At 40.8% G+C, this 24,936-nt stretch overlaps 1 long non-coding RNA gene across 1 annotated transcript; it reads right to left on the reverse strand.

The window, feature by feature from the left end:
- Nucleotides 1-8,687: 8,687 nt before the first annotated feature.
- Nucleotides 8,688-24,677, reverse strand: LOC110959384 (uncharacterized). The gene is made up of 3 exons (XR_002596224.2): nucleotides 24,360-24,677; nucleotides 21,518-23,815; nucleotides 8,688-13,959 (listed from the first exon to the last, which is right to left on the reverse strand). It is a non-coding gene; the product is annotated as an uncharacterized LOC110959384 (long non-coding RNA).
- Between the last annotated feature and the right edge of the window lie 259 nt (nucleotides 24,678-24,936).

The following is a 24,936-nucleotide window of genomic DNA, read 5'->3' on the forward strand; positions in this document are numbered from 1 at the left end:
CAGTGCTGATGACTTTTTTTCGACTGAAGGGTATAAATATAAATTTATTGTCAAAAATCAGTGTACAAAACTTTGTAAAACAAGCAAGAAACATGCATGAAAATGAAGGTAATGGTCAATGAATCTAGTGACTTTGCAGCTTTCAATACAGGAAATTGTGGTGTAAATATACTCTATTGCACACACATTTAGTAAAAACACGTTCAAAATTTATCAACTCAGAAAATGAACAAAGCAAACAGTACTGCCTGGTGTTGGTCCAACTGTAGCTTCCTCATTGAATAGGACTTTAGCTGAAAGGAAACCGACATATAGTTACAAACACGTCCACAAAGGTCAGTTATACAGGTCAGAATACCACTAAATCATTCTGCCGAACACCAGCAAATTAACACTCGCATTTCCAGACAATGGCAGTCATCCATTAGGGGGTAAAAATGTCCACATCATGTGTTTGTAGAAATGTCAGATATGGGTGAAGGCGTACACCAACACCACCACCAGCAAGTTGAGGACTGTTCCCACGATACCCACGAGGCCGAGCAGGTTTTCGGTGTCAACCTTGCATCTTGCTGATTCAGGACATTCGCTTAGAGGTTCGAGTGCCTGAGAAATAAGGATTGTGTTCATTTATATGTGCTCAAAGCAGGAAAGACTAGACAAAGTTTAGTAATATATATTTCAGCCACCTGATGGCGCCATTGATACACATGACAACACTCGCAAAACATTTTTCAGCTCTTTGCTTAACGTATCTATTGTATGTTCATTTACAGTGAGGTGTGTGTTTGTATGCATTTTATAACCCACATATAGTAATTATGTGTAATATAAGCAATATTTGACATCCAATTTAATATATTAGTTATGTTTAGGTCAGTATTAGTCACATAAACTTGCTGTATGTGCAGTAGTAGTAAGAAACATTCTGTTTTACCCTGCATCTATTGTATATTATGTGTATACTTTTTTTCTGTTAATGTGTAAAATCATGGTTATTCACTTTAAACAAACAGAACAGGACACACAACAACACAGGACATGGGAAAGAAAACTACAGGTACAGACTTTTTAAGAAGGAACTTGGTATAACATGGAGGTATAAACAATAAAATACGTGTACAGGTGTTTTTTTAAATATTTGATTGGGTATGAGATGTGTGAAGGTGTGTTTCATGATTGAGTACAACTCAAACACACAAATATTTGGGACTTGCTCTGGGGGTGCAGGCCACATGGGTTTTCTATAACATCCTGAGACAATCTGAATTGTAATTGTTGCTATATAAATATAATTGAAAAATTGAAATATTTACAGTACGACCGTTGATACAAGATCAGGTCACCATCGGTGGGGTCCAGAGTCGCTCAGCAGCATTTAATTTACCATTATTTGCATTTATTTAGGTTTTTGATATTTGTACATATTTTGTGTCCCACAGTACAGTCAGTGTGTTTAATATAGCAGGTAACTATGTGCTATGCCGTGTGTTTGTTTATTCCAAGCGACATGAACATGCTCTATTCTATTCATTTGTCATTTGAAGTAAGATGCATATCTGCACACATTTTAGAGTCTCATTCTGTCTTTCGTATTTTCATATTTTGGCATTGTAAACAACACAGCCATGAGAATATCTGTGTGTAGATGCTCAGTCATCCAGGTTACGGTAAACATAGCGGCTTTGGTTAAAGGCAATTTTGTTTTAGGTTCTTGTGGATGTTTCACCTCTAATCCATGAGGCTTCTTCCAACTTGGTTTACTGAGGAAATTTCTTGGATTATGAGTAAAATGTCCTTCAGAGCCTCACAGAAAAGTCCAGTTATGAGTAAAGTACCAACGGCTCTGTATTTGCTGCTGCTGCTACAAAATTTAAATGATAAGTAGCTTTTCCTTTGACAAAGCCAGATTTGTAGCAGCTTCATTTACCTCTTTGGTGTTTCTCTTTCCTGTGTTGTCCTTCAGTTCCAATGTGGGCTCCATTTGTCACCTTCCAAACTCACACCAACAGCGGCAAAAACTCCTTAAACCCTAATTTAGTCCAGTTCCAAAACAAATAGATCCAAATATTCACAGAGACGATGACTGGCAGGACTGTTTGCTCCACTGGTGGCTCTTAAATTAAAGTCTTCTCTCCTCCTGGGGCTCCGGAGTCACAGGACTCTAATAAATGAGAAACTAAAAGGATGCTGCTTTGTTGTACATCTGAAAGCACAGAGTGGCACATGAGGCCAAGAAGCTGCTCAGCTGCCCAGCCACTATTTCTGTGTCAGGTCATATATAGTTGGCTTGTAGCTGCGTGTGTGTGCGTGTGTGTGTGCGTGCGTGTGTGCGTGCGTGTGTGCGTGCGTGTGTGCGTGCGTGTGTGTGTGCGTGCGTGTGTGTGTGTGTGTGTGTGTGTGTGTGTCCAGTGGGCAATGTTACAGAGGCCACAGACACTTTGTGGTGACATCACTAATGCTCTCTTCTTTACATCTATTGCTATTATTTATTGCTATTTTTAAGTGTGATAGATAAGATTTCCCCAATTGTAGCTGAAGGTGTGCAAACATACAGAGAAACTGTGAAAGCCCTTTGTGGGGATAAAGACACTGTCATGTCAAACTACTCCATTTTTCCACATTACTCCACAGAATCAGTTTCCCTTAAGCATCCCTGTTCAATGTTCAGCTCAGAAGCTAAGAGGACCAGATCCACAGCACAGTGCTGACTCACATCTATTATGTTTAAAGAAGACAGTGTAGCAGAGCGTTTGCCACCCGATAACCTCTATTATAGGCATCCACTGAGGCTTCATTATAGGAAATGCTGAGAGGAAGAGGTGAGGTGTTAGTTAGGGTCATGATGAAACTCTTGCAGGCCATTTCTGATTTCACCTCGTAACAGCCAGCAAGTCACGAATGAGCTGTCTAAGCAAGTTCAAAGTGATTTAGCAGTGTGGAAAAAAGATATAACTATTTAAACTTCAGTAATTCAACCATGCAGTTCATTTTACCAAAACCATGAAGGTCAGTTCATTCAGATTAACGAGAACGTTAATCAAAAGACACAAAATTTTATTACTCTTTCAAAAAAAATTTATTTAGTTTATCACTGATCATTTGTTATAGACTGATTTTTTTTTTCTGGTGCAGGTTTAAACTGATGTTCTCTGAGTTGTGTTTTAGCCACATGCTAAACAATCACATTTTCAGAAACTACACAATGGCACCTTTCAAAAGGGGTCTCTTACAGACAACTTGGCCTCATGATTCTTTTTTTTTTTTTTTTTTGAAGGTTTGGCCACAGAAATGAAATTCCAGTGAAAGAGATGGATTGTCAGAGAGACAAATAACACTCATTTAATCCACACAAATTAAAATTAGACGAAAGTAACATAAAATATTTGGAAAAATGTCTTTGAAAACCACAAATGTCTGATCTGTTCTACTATTGATCAGTGTTTGGAAGATGAATTTATTTGTTTTATGTGTGGTCTCTATCAAATTATGAAAAATTACTAGACATGAAGTGTGAAAAATATGATATGTTGCCGGTTTATTAGCTGCATGTAGCTAACACTAATGCAGTCTAATACAACAGCCCAGCAATAAATCCATGTGCAGAGGTGCTTTTATTCTAACTGAGCCAAAATTCAGTGCAGTTCAGCAGCACCACTTACAACATCCCAATAAAGGATCATACAGTGGAATCAGCACCATTTTTAAACAGTTTGAACAAAAGCTGAACATCTTTTTGTATTAGATTGCATGAGTTTAAGTTTAAGTGTAACTAATAAACTGCCTGAGTGTTTCTACATTGCTACACTTACAATGTATCCATGTATACTTCATTTCATTTTTTCTTTCTGGTCAGCTTATCCTCTCTCTCTCTAACATGTATCCAAACATTGGCTAATGCTTCAGAATCATTGGAATAATTACTGTTGCCCTTTTCCCCTCACAGGACCAGAGGAATTAGACCCCAGAGGGAGTGAAAGAGGCGAGTAATCAATTGATCAGGGATCCTTGTGGGATGAAAGTAACATGAGTAATGAGGCCCCAGAGACATGAAAATGTGATCTTTATTTGAAGAACTAGTTTTAAAGAAGGGTTCATTGCCTCTCCAGATATCTATTATCTCCCTACCCAGCGTGTTTGTGTGTTGTGTGCTCTTTGTGTGTGTTGTGCATGCATCAGTCCCAGCTGTGCTGACTGAGCTCCAGGCTTTGAGGGCTTCCTGAGTGATAAGTAATTTGGAATGAGGGCAAACACTGAAAACACCATCAGATTGCAGCATCAAAGTGACAAAGAAAAACAACACTATCCCAGTGACAGGGACGGAAATGACAAATGTTACATCCTTTTTTTTTTTTTTTTTAGCAATTGCTTACTGTATTTTAAAGAAAAAAACTGCATTAGAAAGTGGAAATATGCTGCTGCCTTTCCTCGACTGAGAAGTGGTCCTTTTTTGATCAGATTACAATATCAGCATTTCAATACTATTACATACAGTATATTGCCAAAAGTATTGGCTCACCCATCCAAATAATCACAATCAGGTGTTCCAATCACTTCCACGGCCAAAGGTGTATGAAATCAAGCACCAAGGCATGCAGACTGCTTTTACAAACATTAGTGAAAGAATGGGTCGCTCTCAGGAGCTCAGTGAATTCCAGCGTGGAACTGTGATAGGATGCCACCTGTGCAACAAATCCAGTCTCGATATTTCCTCACTCCTAACTGTCAGCTGTATTATAAGAAAGTGGGAGTGTGTGGGAACGACAGCAGCTCAGCCACAAAGCGGTAGGTCACGTAAACTGACAGAGCGGGGTCGGCGGATGCCAAGAGGTGGCCAACTTTCTGCAGAGTCAGTCACTACAGACCTTCAAACTTCATGTGGCCTTCAGATTAGCTCAAGAACAGTGCTTCAGCAGAGAGCTTCATGGAATGGGTTTCCATGGATGAGCAGCTGCATCCAAGCAGTACATCACCAAGTGCAATGCAAAGCGTGGGATGCAGTGGTGTAAAGCACGCCACCACTGGACTCTAGAGCAGTGGAGACGCCTTCTCTGGAGTGACGAATGGCGCTTATCCATCTGGCAATCTGATGGACCAGTCTGGGTTTGGCGGTTGCCAGGAGAACGGTACTTATCGGACTGCATTGTGCCAAGTGTAAAGTTTGGTGGAGGGGGGATCATGGTGTGGGCTTGTTCTTCAGGAGCTGGGCTTGGCCCCTTAGTTCCAGTGAAAGGAACTCTGAATGCTTCAGCAAACCAAGACATTTTGGACAATTCCATGCTCCCAACTTTGTGGGAACAGTTTGGAGCTGGCCCCTTCCTCTTCCAACATGACTGTGCACCAGAGAACAAAGCAAGGTCCATAAAGACATGGATGACAGAGTCTGGTGTGGATGAACTGGACTGGCCTGCACAGAGTCCTGACCTCAGCCCGATAGAACACCTTTGGGATGAATTAGAGTGGAGACTGACAGCCAGGCTCTGTCCAACATCAGTGTGTGACCTCACAAATGAGCTTCTGGAAGAATGGTCAAAAATTCCCATAAACACACTCCTAAACCTTGTGGACAGCCTTCCCAGAAGAGTTGAAGCTGTTATCGCTGCAAAGGGTGGACCGACGTCATACTGAACCCTATGGATTAGGAATGGGATGTCACTTAAATCCATATGAGAGCCAAGGCAGGTGAGCGAATACTTTTGGCAATATAGTGTATAAATAATTATATCTGCAGCATTTGTCAAGGTTTTCAAAATCACAGTGTTACATCTTGTGGACATCACAGATTATAAAATAAATTGGCGTGAGACAAGACAATCAGGTAAACATGAAAAGAAATGGATAAATCAGAAAATAGAGGTAACCTAGCATTATGTAGAGCAGTTAAAATGTGTTTTGGGAAGGAGAAGACTCAGTGAGCTTGTTTTCCTCAGGCTAATGGTTTTAAGAGCCTTGTAGCGGAAAGAAAAAGCATGTTCATTTCTTTTCTGGCAACAAGGAAAGTAAAGAGGCCTCAGTGAGAAGATCTCAAAGATGTGGAGACCCTTTAATGTAGCCGAGGACCCATGAAGTGTTTGGAAAGTTATCAATATTTTTCTGAAAGCCGCTTCTAAAATATACAAGCAGCCAGGGAAGCAGTACTCAGGCTGAATTCCCTGGTTTCAGCCAAAAGGCTCCAGGATTTTGTGACATCACTGCCTAATTTTTGTAGTGTTTTACATTATTGTCTTCTTAGAACTGATTTTTTGAAATGTGATTGAAAAAATAGTTGCATTTTATCTCTCAGTATCAGCATTTTAGGAATCTGTTAATCAGAAACTCGCATGACAAACTTTATATCACTATGTATAAACACAGTACTGTTAAAATTGCACTGAAATACTAATATTTAAACAAATATTGCCATGGTGTTCAACAGTAAACAAGAAATTGAGTCTCGAAACAAGACAAGAAAGGTAATTGGGAATTGTGTTTGACTATTACGTATCAATCAACAATAACATAACTGACTATAATCTCTTTGTCACGATCTGAGGAGGGCTGGACCCGAGCAGAGAGCCACACCACCAAGGCTGGTTGGAATGAAGGGTTTTATTGCTGGGGGGTGAAATGGTGGCTAGATGGGGGAAAACCAGAGTGCAGGAACGGCTGGCGTAGTGGGGGGTTTTGACCAGGAACGGGGGGTCCAGGCAGGGACAGAAGGGGTCCAGGCAGGAATGAGGGTCCAGGCATGAGCAGGGGGGTTTAGGAGGAGAAAACCGGTGATGACTTGGGTTGGGGAGAGCCGGAGGGAAGGAGGACAGCAGGGATCCCAGACAGCTGAGTCTGGCAGAGGCAGAAGGAAAAAACAATGTAAAAAAACAAGGCAGGAACTCAAAACAGAACTAGTAAGAGGCTAGAGAGCAAAACTGAACTGCATGGTTCTTGTTTAATACTCTGGCAGCGAGTGGAAGGCTGAGCCGGTACTTATTGTTGAGGGGTGTAATCAGGTAGATGATTGTCAGCTGTCCGGGAGCCGTAGAGGTTGTTGATTGCCTGAGTGGAGTCAGCTGAGAAGCTAGACTCCACTCAGGCACCGAACTGCAGAGGGAGAGACAGGGCAGAGGAGCGGATGGGAGACAGCAAGACAGACAGGGCAGAGGAGAAGGGAGCTGTGACACTCTTTCTTCTTAGTTCTCTGACTGGTCCCAGTGGGGAGAGTCCTTCAAAGTGAAATGTAATATAAATGTCTAAGATCTCTCCAAACACTGCACCTTGAAACAGAGACCGATGGGTACGTTCAAAGTAAGTCAGAAACATTCAAGAGAGGAAAAAAAAACTGTGACTCAGTGGGTATTCTCCTTCCAGGCTGGGTGAAGTTCTGAGGGAACTGTTACACTCAACAGGCAAGTAGGACATTATATTACTGTTTACATAAAACATCTTTTCCTGTTCCAGTGACAGTGGCTTGAGGCTCGCAGTCAGGGACGGGGTTCATGGTTGAGCTGGCAAACTAACTAAAGACTAAAATGGGAACACAGCAAACAATGGACCAAGGCACTGAGGAGAAAGCATGAATGTTTGTTCTACAGAAAGTGCGGAGGGTAAAATAGAAAGCGAAGGCAGGAAAGAGACACTAGGTTATTGAATCATACCAGATTATGCATCTAATCGAATACGCTGGCGACCATAGGCTGGTGTTGTATGAGTCTGTTCGGCTGTTTGCGGACAGACATTTGCGTTTGTGTGTTTATGTGTGTGCACAGAGGGCAGCACCCATATTAGCCAGGTCAGTGGCTGTCTCATGGGGCGCCTGAGGACACACTGTTAGTTTATATGGCTGGCTGAACATGGCTGCGCACAACAGCACAGGTCTGCCAAAGCTACTACTTAAAAAGGGCTCTGCTCTGTGGGTGATAACCTTGTTTCCTGACTGCTTGTGCATTCAAGACGACACGGAATTAGGATGCATCCCACTGACAAACCAGATAGAATAAACACGAAGGGGAGAAAAAAGCCCAGAGGAGCTAAAGGGAGCAACCGCACCAAGAAATCAAGTTAAATCTGGTTGATAAAAAGTGAAAATGTGAATTAGCAACAAGACTGCATTGTAGCCTTAATTTAGTTATTCCAGCTCATTTCAAAGATCATTCCTAAATAGGGAAGCAGAACCAAAATAACTTAGTGTTATATACTGCCACATTTTCATATCTGAATGTACGGTAGATCATAACATCTAGTCAACAATTATTATCCAAGTCCCTTATTCTCTACATAAAAAAATGCCCATTGTCAAGTACACAAAGATCTCACAAAGAACTTAAAATCTGATATTCATTTTGATATGTGAAGGTAATTAAAATTCACACAACAGTTCACAGTCAGAGTTTAATCCAGTTCTCCAGACCAAATCCATGACCGATCACGATTAGAAAGAACACATCAGTGAAGCTATGAAAGATGTAAATGTCATTTTTTTCTAACTTGTACACTGCGTTACTGAGTTCTTGCAGTTTTTAACAATATGCCAGCTCTGTTTTCTTGAAGATTCTAAATTAGTGTACCCCAAAAAGGGCATCTTAAATTTGCAGAATATGTGGCATCTCATGTAAGTTGAATGTATGTGTAACAAAGAGACAGTAGAAGGGCATCAAATCCAACATCAGAGGTCCCAAGTAGTCTCACATCACAAGAGTTAGAGAATGAAACTCTTTGAAAGTGGCGGTTTTCATTTTTATTGACATTTCTATAACTATACATATAAACATTACATAAAGTACACCAGATCTCAAAACATATTTTCAGTAGTAATTCTCAAGAATTGTATCAAACCTTTTATCAGCTTCATCAGAAATTGACTCAGTGCTATGAATTCTGGCAGACACGGTTACTTTCATTTGACAGTCTAGCTTACAATAGAAGCAACAAGAAACAGCAGGTAGTTGCTCTCAACACTTCGCTTCTAGAGTTTGTTTGCACAGCAGCAGCAACTGCTGTCAGCGTTTCACACAATACTTTGGCTAATAGATTATTTCTCAGTTTTTCTGACACCTGTTTTGTGAATCGCCGGTGCTGCCTGCTCAGAAAATAATTTACAGTTAAATGAAAAGTGCTAAGTGAAACAAACACACATTTTTCATGCATGCCAGGACCTTTCTCAGCCTTTATTTTCCTCTCAGTGGAATTGTGCTGTAGAAAATACTGTGAAGCTGGAATCTGTTATGCCCAAGGCACTTATTTTGTTGCCAAATTCTAAGGTAGCTCAGCTATTATTCAGCTTTGTTGCTCTGAAATAACATTAAAATAATCCCTCCACATTGTTTTCTCTTGTCTAGTCTCAGGCAGCTTGTGTCCAGTGCGCTCAAAAAATCAATTCGGCTCGCACGTCATAAAAAAACACGAGAGTCAGTCTTTGCTTTGGCTGAACAGACTGGCTCGCACACAGAATGAGCAGTGTTGAATCCAGACTCATTTTCCTCTCAGTGTTTCGATTTAACAGTCAGGCACTGGTCAGGAGTCCCACTTGTTTTCCTCTGGCAGTGAAAACTATTCCCTTCTCCAGTAGAGAAAAAAATCGATATTGAGTTAGAGTATGAGCTGCTTTGTTAAAAAGTAGATGCTCATGCTTACTGTGTTTGTGTGTTTGTGTGTGTATGTGTGTGTGTACACTGAGGAGGTCTGTTGGGACAGCAGATGGCCGGGATTCACCCTCAAGGCTCTCTCCTCTCATTGGTCCTCTTAGCAGTAAGCGTGTTAAAACAGTTCTCAACCGAAAACCAAAAACACATAAAAGACAAAGCTCAGGTACTGCAACCACATTGTTCAGTCGACTTATCAAAAGCCATCGAATCCAAAACCTTAGCCTTTTTCTAACTGATGTCAGTTAGTGCTGTTTAGAAATCTTTTAAAAAAATATGTTTTTCTAATTATACTTTTCATCTAGTCTTAATACACCATGTAACCATCGCCAGATTTAGGTGGGTCCAATGGATCCCGTTATGGTCTTAATGACTTTTGCAGCTGGTATAAAACTGTTCTGGCCATGAAAGGTTAAATATTGTCTTAAAATAAATGTTTTTTACTTGTTTCAGTCTGAATTGCTAGTTTTTAGCATAATTGAAAACGCTCACTAAAATGAGGAGCCTGAAACATTCAATTTAAGGCTTCTTCAGAGGGGGTTTATAAGACGTAACCAATGACTGTAATAATAGTTAATGAGTCGTTTAACAGAGCAGTTAGACAACTTCATCAGAAACACTTTGATCTTTTCAATGATTGCCACTTTGTTTAAAACCCTGATTGTTTTTCTGTGATAATAATATAGTTATAAAATTGGTAATTACTTTATCAATGCTAATCTGTTAATACTCTAACCATGTAGCATCAGAAAATGGTAATATAGCAGTTTTAGCTATTATAAAATATGGCTTGCTACAAAGCGACAATAAAGCGTACCAGGAGACCAAAAGGTTTTCCTTATATATGGCTTCTAACCAATTTTGCACGTATTGGTGAATAATTTAACTCTCAGTCCTTGATTAGAAAGCAGTACTGTAAAACCGTTGTCCAAATAGGTAGCAGCATATGTGTTTGTTATGTTTGTTCACAAACATCAAGTGACCTTCCAGAGATACCTCAGATCAAAAAATATCTCCGGTACATTTTTAGGTACTTCAAAGTCTGTTCATGTGTATTTCTGCAGAGCCGCAGCTTCGACTGTCACAGTGTGACAGCAGATGTCTGGCAAACCCAAGGTGGCTCAGACTGTGCTTTGGTGCACACTTAACATGGATTCAACTCAACAAACTCCACTGTAAAGTTATTAGATGTGACAGGAGGTAAATGTGCAAGTCACATCGATCTCGGTATGCTCACGGCCGAATCTCCTGATGTGTGCTGAAAAGACGGTGTAAAATTAAACTCATGAAGGGAGATTCAAGCAGCGAGTGTGTGAGCGGCTACATTTCTAGCTTTGTGAGGACCAACTTGAGTTTTAGGTCTAAGCGGAGATTTTTTCTTGTTCTGAAAGTGAAGACTTTTTGGTTTGTTCCTAGTTCTTGGAAGGCCTGAAGATATGAATATAAAAAAGAAATATGGTGTATTACAATTTAAGTTCTATCATCATAGCTGGGTCATTGATTCCATTGATTATATTGAACAGGGCAAGAAACAAGACCTGTGAGATGATTAAACAGGTTGTAAACAAGGCTCCAGTTTAGCCAGATTGAGGTGACAAAGACTGAATTAGGAACTTGGTGGTTAAGGTCAGTTTGTCAGTGAGGGTCCTAAAGATCAGAAAAATGAGCATGCATAAGTGTGTCTATGTGACTGAGCAGCTTATGCAAGTTTCTTGTGTATTACAGGTAACAGAAATGTAGAACTTTTAGATGCAATTCTGCTTTTTGAACCCAGCAATGCAGCTTATAGTTTATAATTTTTTGTGTGTAAAATCTCATTATTTCATTAATCCACAATTTCAAAACCATGAGCACATTTATCTGAACCTTCTACAATTTATAAAAATAGACTGTGCTCATCCATACATATTTCGTCACAAACATTTTCCAATGTACTGATTGTGACTTTTGGATTTTCTTGCAAACCAAACACTCTGTGATAAACTGGTGCTAAAACTAAGAGCATACAAACACACTGTAACAAGGAATCATATGCGATAATTATCAAAATGTCAAACAATTTTTCACACAAGCCAACATGTAAAACTGCAGAAGGTTAAGTGTCAGCCTCGCTGGTCATTAATTTTAGAGTACAAACTGTTCCTGTGCTATATGTGAGATGACAGCAGAGACCCGTGTGTCACTATGTCTTCTCTGGCGTTAGCTTGTTGGTGGAGAAGAGAATGACAAGGATCAAGTGTAGATTCAGGCCAGTTTCAGCTGTGTTCGGGTTTATTTCTCCATTAGAGACGGAGTGCTTCAACCTAAAGTCATATCCATAGTTACATGCAGCTCCGGTGAACATGTTGTAACCAAATCCCGGGGAGTTTGTTGTGCCTTCGTGAGTTTCAAGACAGACATTGAGGCTTTGTAGAACGGTTTTATGTCCACTTCTTTCAGACAATCCACACGGGTTCTCCCTGATTTCTTTGCCACTGCTGTAGGCCTTTGTGATACACTGCAAAAGAGCTCTGTTTTGATTTGTGTGACATTGTCTCAGTTTCACGCTTTGCCCACTCTGCCGCTGCTCTGTGCCTGGTTTCCACATATAATCACTGAAACATGGCAGCAGAAAAAACACCATTATTCTGTGGGACCAACTATACACAGAGGGATCTTTGCTGATGTGCAGAGCTTCTGCACAGACTGAAATGTCCAGTTCCATGACTTGATGTTTTCAGTAGAAATAAGCATGTAGAACAGAATCACTACAGAGATGGCAGTCTTTACAACAGTTATTTTAGTCAAAGCGTGATAGAGAACATTTCATTATTATAATATAAGCATCAATTAACATCTTATGATGCACACATATGGGAGAGTACTGTATTATATGACACTAATTCTATTAGAAGAACACCAACTGTAGGCCACAAATATCCATGGAAACGGTGAATTTGAAATGTATTTATAAAATGAACCAGTTTGCTGCTTCTACCTTGAATTCATTCATCGCCCTCTGTTCACCATACTGTTTAAGTGTCATTGTGTTAACAAAGGCCAGAAACCTGCCCAGAGTAACACAGTGGTCACATGAGAATCATGGTGTGCTCAGAATATATATATACACAAGTGTGGCTAAAAAATGTATAGTCTCTGCATGATACGATCACTGATACACTAGGCTGCTGTTAGGTGTAGAAACCTCCCACATGGAGAAGAGCATTGGCATTAAGCAGCTTTTTTCTGGACGCCTCAGATCAAATGGAGGTGTATATGTAGACGAAAATGAGCAGCAGGAGGTTAAGGACTATACCGATGACTCCTAGCACTGCCAGGAATCTCTCCTCTGGTGTGCTCAAGTATGGACACGTTAGGTCCATGTAAAACCCTTTCAAGGATTCTACTGACTACAGAAACTAGGATTTAGCAGCGAGGACATGTGATTATCTCAACGTCTATACCAATGTTCTGTTCAAGTACTTAGGGTCCCAGTTTTGATAATTGTGCTATCTCATTTGGCAATTTTGGTCCATATTAGTAGTTTTAATAGTGTACCCCCCTTCCTGATGTACTAATTTGGTCAAGTCAATGCAAAGTTTTTCTGCTTGTCCAACCTTTAATGTATATATTTAACTGGCAGTGATATCTAAAATCTCACAAAAAAGCAGAAACCACACACTAGTGGAAGATGCAGCACAGTCACCATGAAATCAAAAGCTCCATTCGAGCAGTTGAAGAAGCCACAGAAAATGTTATTCCACAGTTACAGATCAATATGAAATCAGATGCATGACTGTTACCAGACTGGACACAGTGTCAGCAGCCATTTGGAATATGCATATGTGAGTCTGTGTTGAAAAGTGATGCAGTTTAACATAAACAGGGAAGTCCGGATGGTTCCCCCAATAAGCCCCAACTCTGTAATTGGCAGCAATCTTTAGGTAAGAGAGCAAAGCTGTCTTGAGGGATAAGCAGTGAATCAGGTGTAGATAAATATGGCTACAATCCAGCTGAACACACTGCCAATGATCCTCACATCTTTGTGCTTACTTTGAGAAAAAATCAAACCCTTGAAGAACATAAATACTTAAAGAGGGCAGTGGCAGTGTGAGCAAAAGTTGGGTTGGAGCCACCGTGTCTTGTTGTTGGATCTTGCAGAAATCCTTATGTGACTGAAGTGTAGATGTAGACAAATATGACCACCAGAAGATTGAGGATGGTCCCGATGATGCCCAGCACGGCTAAAATTCGCTCCTCACGGTCATTCGTGGAGTCTTCCTCTCTTGCGTGAGCGCTGCAAACATAGCGGCTGCCGGGGACCATGGTTACCATCACAGAACCCCACTCCCACAGGGCGCGACGCCTGGAAATGAAAACGGTGAAACAGGGGTGGGAGACAGCAGAAGAAGTTGAAATTCATTAGTGGAGCAAGGCGATAGGAGAAAGAGAAACAGGTTGATTATTTCAGACACAGTCAAGCTGGATATTGTTCCTCTATTTGCCAAAAACGCACACATCCAGTTTTCTTGTATGCATTCAGCCTTTTCATATTATTTACAAAAGAGTAAAAGTTAAAAAAAGAAACCAGCAGAGAATTAAATGATTTTTGACTTTTGTCACCATCTGACCCTGATCTGCAAAAAGTAATGCTCCTTAAAAACATTTCTTCTTCTGTTCTGGCATCCTTTTTGCTCATTCTTCTGGTTCTTTTTGTCCTTGTTTTTGGCCATATTGGCATTAATCTTTTTTGTCCTTTCTATACCTCCTTTCACTTGTCTCGCTGCTTTTGTTCTCGCCTCTTTTCACTTCGTGTTCCTCCTCTTTCTCTCACATTTTCTCACCTATTTGCATCCCATTGACTGGAAGGCAAGACTGACTTCACAAGTGCACATCCAACATAATGCCAACATAATTGCACATTTCTCAGTCTTCCTCTTTCCCTTTATCCTCACATTTGTCCTCTTGCATAATCCCCGACTCTTTCCTGTTCCTTCTTCATCCTTTTATTAACTATTCCAGCTCCTATAAAACCCCTTTTGTTGATAAAGCAATATCATATAAGCAGCCATCTGTATGTATCTTGGTCGTAATATATCCATTAAAGCTTGCGTTAAAGTTCTTCAAATACCATGGTCTGTTAAATTCATTATACTCCTCTTCCTTATTTTGCTTCATCCATTTGTTCCTTCTTATTCAGTGTCACTTAGCATTAATTCTGATGTGGGATCAATGGTGTCAATGGTGTTAAAAATATATGAGGTCTAGTGCTGATGAGGGAATTATCTGCAGTCCTCTGAGACAGTTTGGGAGCACACAGAGGAAGGGAGGTTAGTATGAGGACACTGTGTATTTATATCTCTGTGCAAGTGTGTGTGTGTGTGTGTGTGTGTTAAGATGAATTTCACAGAGGATGTGAGATGTCCACTACACTGAACTGACTCTAATGAAGTCCACTTGTGAACTACCTCCTCCAAATTGGTCAGTAATTCACTGCCTTCCGATGAAACCGTGGACAAATGCAGAGCACAGACAATATGATGGATTGCTGTGAACAATCACAGACTCTCTGCAAAGTGAGGGACTCTATAGACAAGCAGGGAAGCAGCAGGAGTGCACATAGATGTAAACACTAAATCAGTGCATCCTCTCAAGCGTCTCTGCTGCTGTACATTTCTTCTATTCTTTACCCTCCACTTGTTGTCCTGTCTTTTCATTTTGTTGGTGCGTTGGGTAAACATCCCAACATCAAGCAGCTGTTCTGGCGGCCCAGGGGTGTGTGTCTGAGCGAATGTGTGCGACTGTACTCATAGCTGAAGACATGGCACAATCTTTTGATGCAGCTTAGCCATTCAGTGGTGTAACATGATTATTTCCAACTCACTTAGAGGGAATGCATGGCACACCTCAAATATCAGAGGGACAGAAGATGGAAAAGGAAGGAGGGAAGTATGTATGTACGGTGTAGATTGATTCATTTGGAGATTTTCACCACTCATCAGTTGTGGCAGTTCTATTCCTGTTAGTTTCATTTGTAAATGCAGTATTATAGAATAGAATAAAGGATAAAGCTGCTATTGTATAGAATTCCTGTAATGCTGAAATTCACTCGTATGCAAGAAATGATCTGAGGATTTGATGATCAGCTGATGTAACCTCTGTTCCATGCCTGAAATTCCTATTATTTATTCAAGTTCACTCGCTGTTTCTTGCCCATTTCTTTTCCCCCTTTCAAACTCAAAAGGTCTTTGAAATTACAGTGATCTTTGTGAGGACCTGGTTGTTTCATCAAAAGTGAGCATGCATCTTATTTTTTAATTTTTTCCTATCAACATGTGTGAAATTGATGAATTTTTCTGGGCTTTTGCGACATTTACAGTGCAATATGTGTATTATTTATGTATAATATGTGTACGTCGTGAATTTCTTATGCATGCATGTGTATGTTTAATGCTTGCAGCCCCCCATAAACAAACAAAACACTTCACGCATAGAAACCACATACTGTATCTCAACTGCAGTATTCTATTATCTATTCACAACAGTAGACTGCTTAAAATATATTTTGAGATACTAGAAGAACACTGTCTTCTCCTTTTACTTTCCTTCTTCATAGCTTCCTTCCCTCCTTCCCAGACCACAGATTATGAACTGAAGTGAACCACATTTAGTCAGTGAATTTGTGAATGTGAATATGTGAATTAATTCGATGTGCTGTATTTCACTCATTCAACACTCTTTGCTATTATTTTCTTAACAAAAGAGCAGGAAGAGTCAGATGCAGTTGTCTTGCAACCGAATTATTTTTGTCCTTATCAATGACAAAACCTACCATAAAGCATAGAAATAACTTTTATTTGTGACTACAAATGTTTAGCCAACAAATTGCCTATTGCAGCAAGTATAAGCAGTTAGTGGCATATTTATTTAATGGAATGTCATGTTTGCCCATTTCAACCTGAGGGTCTAGTTAAAAAGTTCCTCTTGCACTATAGGGAAGCAAAAAGCAGACTTTGACTATAATCCTGCTAAATAAGTAAGTAAAAAATGGAGAATTCTCTGTCCCTAATTAAGCTTTTTCATGCAAAAAGGAAACCTCACTATAAGCAAGTATGAGATTAAAGCCATTGTAAAACATTCATAATTAGAATGTGCTCTTGCCAGTATCTTACAAATAGCCATTATTCCAAACTTGTTTTGAGCCAAACAATGAGGACACTGTGCAGTTAGTACAAACTCACAGCAGCACTGGGGAATTCACCATCGGCTTCCCCAGTCTGCACCATGAAACTCATGCATAATATTCATCATAATTGGTGCAGATAGCTACTCTCGTTATTTCACTGTCAGATTAATTTAGACAAGATGTGATATGAATTCCCTACAGACGGTCCATCTGCAGTGCTGTGGGAGCCTGAATGTGAGGTCACATAGCAACTCCAGGTAATCTCAAACATCTCGTATGGAAATGAAAGCTTGTGAGATGCATAGTTTAAATTCCTGTATTATCATATCATTCAAGAAAAAAATCATCTTTTTAGATGAACTGATTTAATTGAGTGATAGCTGAAGACTATATGAGCATTTGCTGCAGTAAAACCAGGAGGTTCAGGGTTCCTAAAGGACTAATTTGCAGGTGGTGCATCTTCTGATGTTCCAGCTGTATTATTAGTAATAATGTCCAGAGATGTCAGCCAGTGGAGCTTGTGTGAGGACGATGCCTGAGAGTCCAGTAAGCAAAGCCCCTCCTCAAGGGAAGAAAATTCCCCAGCCATGAACATATTAATGTGGTAATGTAGCTGCTCACTGCAGATGAGGTTTGGTTTCTGCTGACATGGTGTTACTACTAAGGGTCTGAGTTAAACTATATTTCACTGCTGCAAACACTGAACAAATTTCAATCTATTGCAGATAACGTGGGGATTGGCAAAATCACAGGGTTGCACATTTGTGGGAACTGATAAAAGCATTTTGCCCGTAGTCATATACGGAACTTAATTACCGCTTCTGTTGGTCTCCATAAGCCTCCATATTTATGAATCTGTTCCAAATAGCCTGCTGCACATTAATACCAATGTAAACTGTTGCTAGCATTCTTCCTTTTAATTAATTCTTAAAATGATAAACAAACAGCACAAACATGTCAACATAATAAAGGTAGACCTGCTCCATCTGCCTCTTATGTTAGCATCCAAACCATCACTTTAAAAATGTATTAATTGGAGATGTGGCTGTAAGCAAATGTAATTCATTTGGGTAAATAACAGATTGGAGGAAGGGGTGGCAGTGAAATGGATTGTTGGAGGATTGAAGAAGTCATAAAGACACTGGAGATAAAAGACGTTGTTTAAATGTATGTAAGTGCATGTGGGAACTTTATTAAAAGTCTCAGATGGCAGCAAACTTTCCCCTGTGTGATGCTCTAATGATCTTGCTCTGAAACATTAGCTAAAGGTAGATCGATTCCATGTTGTGCAATTACACAGAGACGGGTTTCATGTCACGTGTGCTCTAATATGTGCTTCTAATCCACGTACCTAATTCATTCATTTTGTAACACAGGATTATATTTACATTTATCATGCACATACTTTCATGTCACGTTTGTATTGACATCAGTGTAACCTCTCCTGCAGTGAGCGTGCAGTGAATGTCATGAAGTTTTTACTTTAACACCGAAACAATGCTATTCATGTGCAAGCGACAAATGCATAAAGACGTCTGTCAACTTCGTCTGTCCACGTGGATATTAATGATCTGATGGCAGCAACCAGCATGTATGTTAATGTTACGTATGTTTAGGGACTGTAGAGTCTGCATACAGCCCAGCAGCATGTCCCAAGGTGATGCTGCATCAATGGATGTATGGCTGGAATCTCTGCGTTATTATATAATGTAACTTATCATGGAATAAGAAAAATCAGACCCCTGAGACACTGTAGAAGGTTAAATGACAGCAACTCACTGCTTTTTCTATCAACAATCACATAGTGATTTGGATTATTGCTGATTTCGTTTTATGTTTGTTAGCAATGACTTTCTTTTTGTTTTGTAACTCCACTAGTACATCAGCAGCTGTTAGCCATCACTGAGCCTGGAAATAGGATGTTTGCGTGTTTTATTGCTCATGTTCTTCCCGACATGTCCTTATAGATGCAAGAGTCAGTAATATGTTAGTGTCTCAGAATACATTTATTGATCAGAGTCATTGCTACTTGTGTATTCATTTAAATACTGTTATAGAGTATGAAAAAAAGCTTTTACCTAAACTGACCTCTACATGTTTAAGATAAAAGTAACAAACAAAAAATAAAAACAAAGCTTGCTCATCCTTCGATTTATTAGGTTTTCATGTTTATTTTTACAAGGACAAAACTGTAGTTCAAAATTAGCCAGGATAATCAATATAATTATTAGCATTGTAGGGTATCAGCCTTCATACCGTGTGTATTCTAATTGGATAAAGTAGTGTTTTAGATCATTTAGATATATGTAAATTATTCAGGCAAAATCTCACTGAATAGCACTATAGTGTCTGAACCCCACAATGTAAACTGGTGTGGTTAATTTTGCAACACCAATCATAATCTTTTTCAAAAACTGGAAAGCACTTGACTGCTGCCTTAAATGTGGCATATAAACAGTGACTTGACTTAATTTTTCTCTAGCCTAACACAAACATAAAAATGCCCAACTATTTGCTGTTAAATGGATCTGATTACAACCTGCTGAGCCACAGCTGTGCCACCAGTAACAGAGTTTCTAATCTCATTTATTAGCCTCTTTGCCATTGTGTCATCTAACATCATCCCTGACCTATTTTTTTTTCATAAAAGCCGCCTCAGAAAATCTAATTTAGCCCCCAAATTTTTTCTCAGCCTTCAGGATTCCCAAAACTCTCATGTTTCCAATCTGCCATTTATTAACAGTTTATCTGTATTGTTTTGTTCTGACCGAAGACCTTTATTGCATGTCATCCACCATCTCTTATACTTTCTTTGACACTTTTCAGTCAGGCTACTAAAACTGTTCCTACTAAGATTCTCACATTCTGTTGTGTTCACTGCTAACATCAAGTCGACTCTGTGTGACTTCTGTGTAGATTTTGACAGAATCTCATTGTAGACTCATAAGATCTCCGTTTCTTGAGGAGGAAATCTCCCCTCTTTAACACATTCATGCTTCAAGGTACACAATGTGATCATTGTTGAGCAAGACAAGATGCTACTAATGTGAAATACAATAGAAAGAGGTTCTCCTGTGGTGCATCGAGCTCCGTTTATCGGCTTTACATCCAGTAGTGGTCGGGGAAAGGAGGAATTGCAAGTATCGACTGGAGTCATTGATTGGTAGTGTTACTGACTTCACAGACAGTCTCTATCATTGATCTTATAGCTTTTGTGTTTCTATACTACACACGCACTCTGTTGAACTATTTCAAAGATCATTGACACGCATAAGTGCAAAGAGAGAATGTTTGGGTCATGTCCAAGCTGCAAAGACTCTCTCAGTACACAGCTGAGGAGATTTTTGCATGCTTCACAGGTAGGAAACATTTTACTGCTGCGTAGAGAAACAATTCTATAAAGTAATTCATGTTTTGTATAAATTTCTTATTGTTGACACACACATACAAACGTGCAGACGCTGAGTTCATTTACATGCCGATGTCGTGAGAGCCGGATCCTTATGACACTAGAACGTTCCTCAGGGCCATTACTAGCGTGGTTGCTAGAATACAAGGCCAGTGGCCATCAAGCAACTGTTACGTCTTCTCCTCACCGACAGTCCTGCTTTCTCTGTGTCGGTGCATGTGTGTTTTTACAGTGTGCGTTTGTGTGAGGAGGCGCTAGAGAAGGATAGAGTGTGTTTGCTGTAAGACTGAGCAACCACATGTTTGTATTCACGATAGCAAGAGAAGAGTGAGACGTCTGTGTGGAGGGGAGAGTGTGAGAAGAGCGAAGGGATAACAACAATCTGCTGAGCAAAAGCAGCACTGATACTGAGTTTGAAGCTGTGGTATTGTGTTAACCACTGAAATGACAGCTCTGTTTTCATTTACAGCTACATTGCTCACTTGTCTATAGCTATCTATTAATAAAAACACATACTTTTGTTGAGATAATCGGATTAATATGCATGAAAAAATGTGAATAAAGCCTGTTGTTGAAGTTAGGATGTATCAATTTGACAAGTTCTCAGCAACGACAATGTGACAGCGAAGCCTTGCAGCATGTGACACATTAGTGGACGCTTATTCACAGAGACTCAAGAGCCAACAGGTCAAAATCTTTGTTTCCATCATTTTCAGCATGAACTGATAAGACCCAGAGTCAGTCCACTGACCCTCTAAGTCCTGCTTCAGACATCCCAAATCTTAGGTTTCTGATTTTCATTTAGTGTTAATTTAAATAAACTCCAAGCAAAACAAGCCATACATAGAATTTAGTTCACTCCTTAGAGGTGAGTTCTCTACAGTGTGACTGATTTTACCATCAGGCTATCAGATGATGGTGGGGCGACAGGTGAAAAAACCTTTTTGATTTTTGATCGTTATATGCAGGACTATATAAACATTCTGATGAATCTTGTAACATTAATGCTGTAGGTTTTAACCCAATACTTCAGTTATTAGGTCTCATGCAGGATGTCATGTGACCGACATTAAACTGTGTGAATCAGTAGATGGACACATAATGTGACCGGCTTGACCTACATATCAGGTGCTTTTTGTCAGATCACGTGACCTGCATCCAATAACATGAACTGTCTTAATATCCCTGAACTCTGTGTCATCTAACTGACCTCTCACCTTTGACCTCAGCCAGCCTTCTGAGGGAACATCGGCAGATACACAACAGGCTACAAACGCTGACACACGGTTGCCATGAAAGCATACCGCACATGCATAAACGTGAACTCACCACACATTGCACCAGGGGGGCAGCCAAAGACTCTTTTCTTTCTTCTCTTTATCCAAGCATGTTGTCAGTTTTTTCTTCTCCTCCGTCCTGCTGGTTCCTTTCGCCTCCTTCTTCCTCCTCTCCTCCGCCTCTTCCTCCCCCTCCCTGTCCCCCCTCTTAGTGCTGCTGCTCAGGTCCAGCTCTGTCGCTGGTGGGGAAAATCCAGGCAACACACACACACACACAGACACACACACAGCGCTTGATGACTCTTTGAAAATACACTCAGATACAGCTGGGTTCAAAGCTCAGTGCACACACACACATACACACACACACCTCTGCATCCACACCCACACAAGCATCTGTGCAAACACAGCTGAGCTCCTCGACAGTCCTTGCACCCCCACGCTGCCCCACATAAACACACAGCTGGTCTATCGGCAGCTGGATGGAGACCGTGCCATTGTGTCTTCCTACGTTATTGTTTTGATCTTTGAGGAATCGGTGATTGAGGTCGGAGAGAAGGCAGCTCCTAACGTGATGCCTTCACGGAAAGACCCATCATGACTTTATTGAGTCCCAGAAGCAAAAACAAAGTAAGCATCCTGCCTCCAGTTCTTCATCAAAGAATCTCCACACATATCTCCTCAAGCAGTCCTCCACTGGCCAAATCTCTGTAATGAGGCCATTTTCTGTGGCTTGAAACGGCTCCAATCAGTCCAGGATGAAAATAACATGTATGCTTCAGCAGCGACTTTTCTCATGTGGCAGTGCTGCAGAGTGGCTGTCAATCCAAAACATACATCTGTATTCTTCTTTTCAATAGAACAGATTTCTTCAGGAGGTCTCAGTCATTTCTCTCAAATACAGATCGCTTTCCTCTGTGCAGTTTGCACGCAACATAAAGGGTCCAGTGCTTCTGTCTATAGTAATTCCACTCTCCCCGAGAAGTTGCACAGCTGTCCAAAAAAACCTCCAGGAAGCCCGGGGTCGGCTAATTTGTAGGTCTGGTCTTAATTTGAGCCAACATCTCTACTTCACCACTCTCAGCCATCATCTGACACATTTAACAGCTTGTCTATTCCGGTGTAAAAATCCTCAGAATAAAAAAGCAGCTGCGTTTCTTCTGTTTCTCCCTCTGTGGTACAAGGAGCAAGTTCTTTCCAGAGTGGCCTGTCAGCATCAATATTTAACAGGAACCTCTTGCCGTGTTATCGTCACAGTTAAAGTTTTCATGTTCCCCATCGTTGCGCGTTGGATGCCATGTTCTGAATGTGCAGCGTTTCTCTTTTCTGTTCTTCTTAGACCTTGCCTTTTTTGCTTGAATGTTAAATCTTTGCTCTGATCTAGCCTAATTTGCTCCTTGTCTTTATACTCTACTTCTAGGTCTCTTTTTAACCTTTGTACTTTCTAACGTTTTCTTCCTTTCCTGTGTTCAACCTTCTTGAAGCTTCTTCTCCCCCATGCAAAGCTCAGTCATGTTCTCTCCCTGTGGCAAGAGGCAGTCACTCAGGACATTCTCCTCTGTAGGAGTTCAAACTATTTTTCATTAACTCTGTCCTTTGCAGTTCTTCTCCCGCTCTCCGCCCTGCAGAAAACCTTCATTCAACCTTCCCTCGACTGGCTTCAGTCATACTAAACCCTCCACTTTCTAAACTCTTCTTGCCTTCCTCTCCCCCTAGCAAGCTGATTCACTCGGCCTATATCTCACTCACTGCCTGCCAGTGTGGTTGCTTGTCTTCATCCTGTCCTTCTTCTGTCTAATGACGACTCAATTCTGGTCAAGTCCTCTTTATTTTTCTCCTTATATCTTCTTCAGTGTTCCTCTGTCTCCCTCTGCCTCTCCTCTTGCATGCAGAATACACAGTATCCTAGCTGCTGTGCTCTGAGTCATACTGCTTTCTCCTCCCTTTTCCTTCCAGAAGCTTGCAAATGTTCCTCTGTTCCTCCTTTTTTTCTTGCTTCGTCTCTCTCTCTCTCTCTCTAACAACCCTTCAGGATTCGTTCAGCATTTCTTTCCATCCCAGGCACTAAAATGATGCCTTTGCATCCTGCTGAGACAGACAGAAGGACAGCCTGTGGATAGACAGTCAAGCAGAGAGACAACAAAAAGGGAAGACAGAGTTACTCTTTCTGATGTTTCTCTCTGGGATCTTGCTGTTGCTAATAGTCTTAGTTTGATCACAGGTGGATTGTTTTCTCCTCTTCTTACTGGAGAAGTGTCTTTCCCCTTGCTGAGGTCACAAGTTTGCTCCTTTTTTCTCCTCCTCTCTTGAACCCTTGCTGCTGGCTCTTCAAGAACACGCTTGTGATGGTCTGAAAAAAAGCAAAATAACAGATGAAAACACTGTAAATGTTCCCTGAAAACACACGAGCACAACAGAGAAAGACGCTCGGAGAGATAAATAGAGGAATTGTAGAAGAAGGATGTGGAGATGGAAAAAAAAAAAAGATGCCCTCAGGATCTGTGGTAGTGACAGCAGAGGAGATATTGAAGGAGAGAGAAAGCAGGAAGGAGGAGGAGGAGAAGGATGAAAAAGGGTGGAGGAGGGAGGTTGTGGAGAAAATCTTGTGTGTGGGTGGAATGGAGAGAAGATTGTGGGATGGATATGGAGTGAAGCGAAAGGGGGGAGTAATGAGGGATGAGGAGATGAAAGGATGTGTGGTTAGAGGCTCGCATGGAGGAAGATGGACATATGCACGGCTGTCTGGATGGATGACTGGTTTGGCAAGTTGACTGCTCCTCTGTGACATCCAGGAAATCTTTGATGCAGCTGTTACAGAAGAAAAGGCCTCGCTAGGTCTTTAGCTATTCAAAATGCCCTTCCATGAATATTTTGTTGATTTACAGCTATTTTACCTGTGGGAATCCTGTCGTGCTCTGTCTGACAATCCTCTCTTTTAATTTCTACCTCTCTCATCGCTCTGTCTGCTGCTGCAGCCTCAGTCTGTGCTATCACTAAAATGCAGCATCCCTCTTCCCTCCCTCCTCCTCCTGTCTGTCTCTCTCTCCCACTCTGTTTCCCTCATTTCCCTCCCTCCTTTACCCCCCCATGCTCCCATTCTCTCTATATTTGTCCTTCTCTGCCTGTGCCTCTGTCTCCCACTCTCTCCTTCTATCTCCACTCCTACTTGCTTAGTTCATACCCTTTTGCTTCTCCTGTCTCTGCCCCCACCCTACCCTCTGTCTCCCCACTTTATTCCATCACCACCTCTCCACCTCCCCTCTCTTTCGCTGTCCTCCGCTTGCTTTTTTCACCCTCCCTCCCTCACCGAGAGAAGCTTCGAGAACACAGTGGACAGACTCTGGTATGGAGGGAAAGCTCTCAGGACATGTGAACACCATTCATAACGCTGCCATATGAATAATACACACACAATGCATTCATATTTTTTCTCATATGCATGCACACGTAGGAGAACCTGCACACACACTC

This window comes from Acanthochromis polyacanthus, chromosome 13 (genome assembly GCF_021347895.1).
Source record: "Acanthochromis polyacanthus isolate Apoly-LR-REF ecotype Palm Island chromosome 13, KAUST_Apoly_ChrSc, whole genome shotgun sequence".
Lineage (NCBI taxonomy): Eukaryota > Metazoa > Chordata > Actinopteri > Pomacentridae > Acanthochromis > Acanthochromis polyacanthus.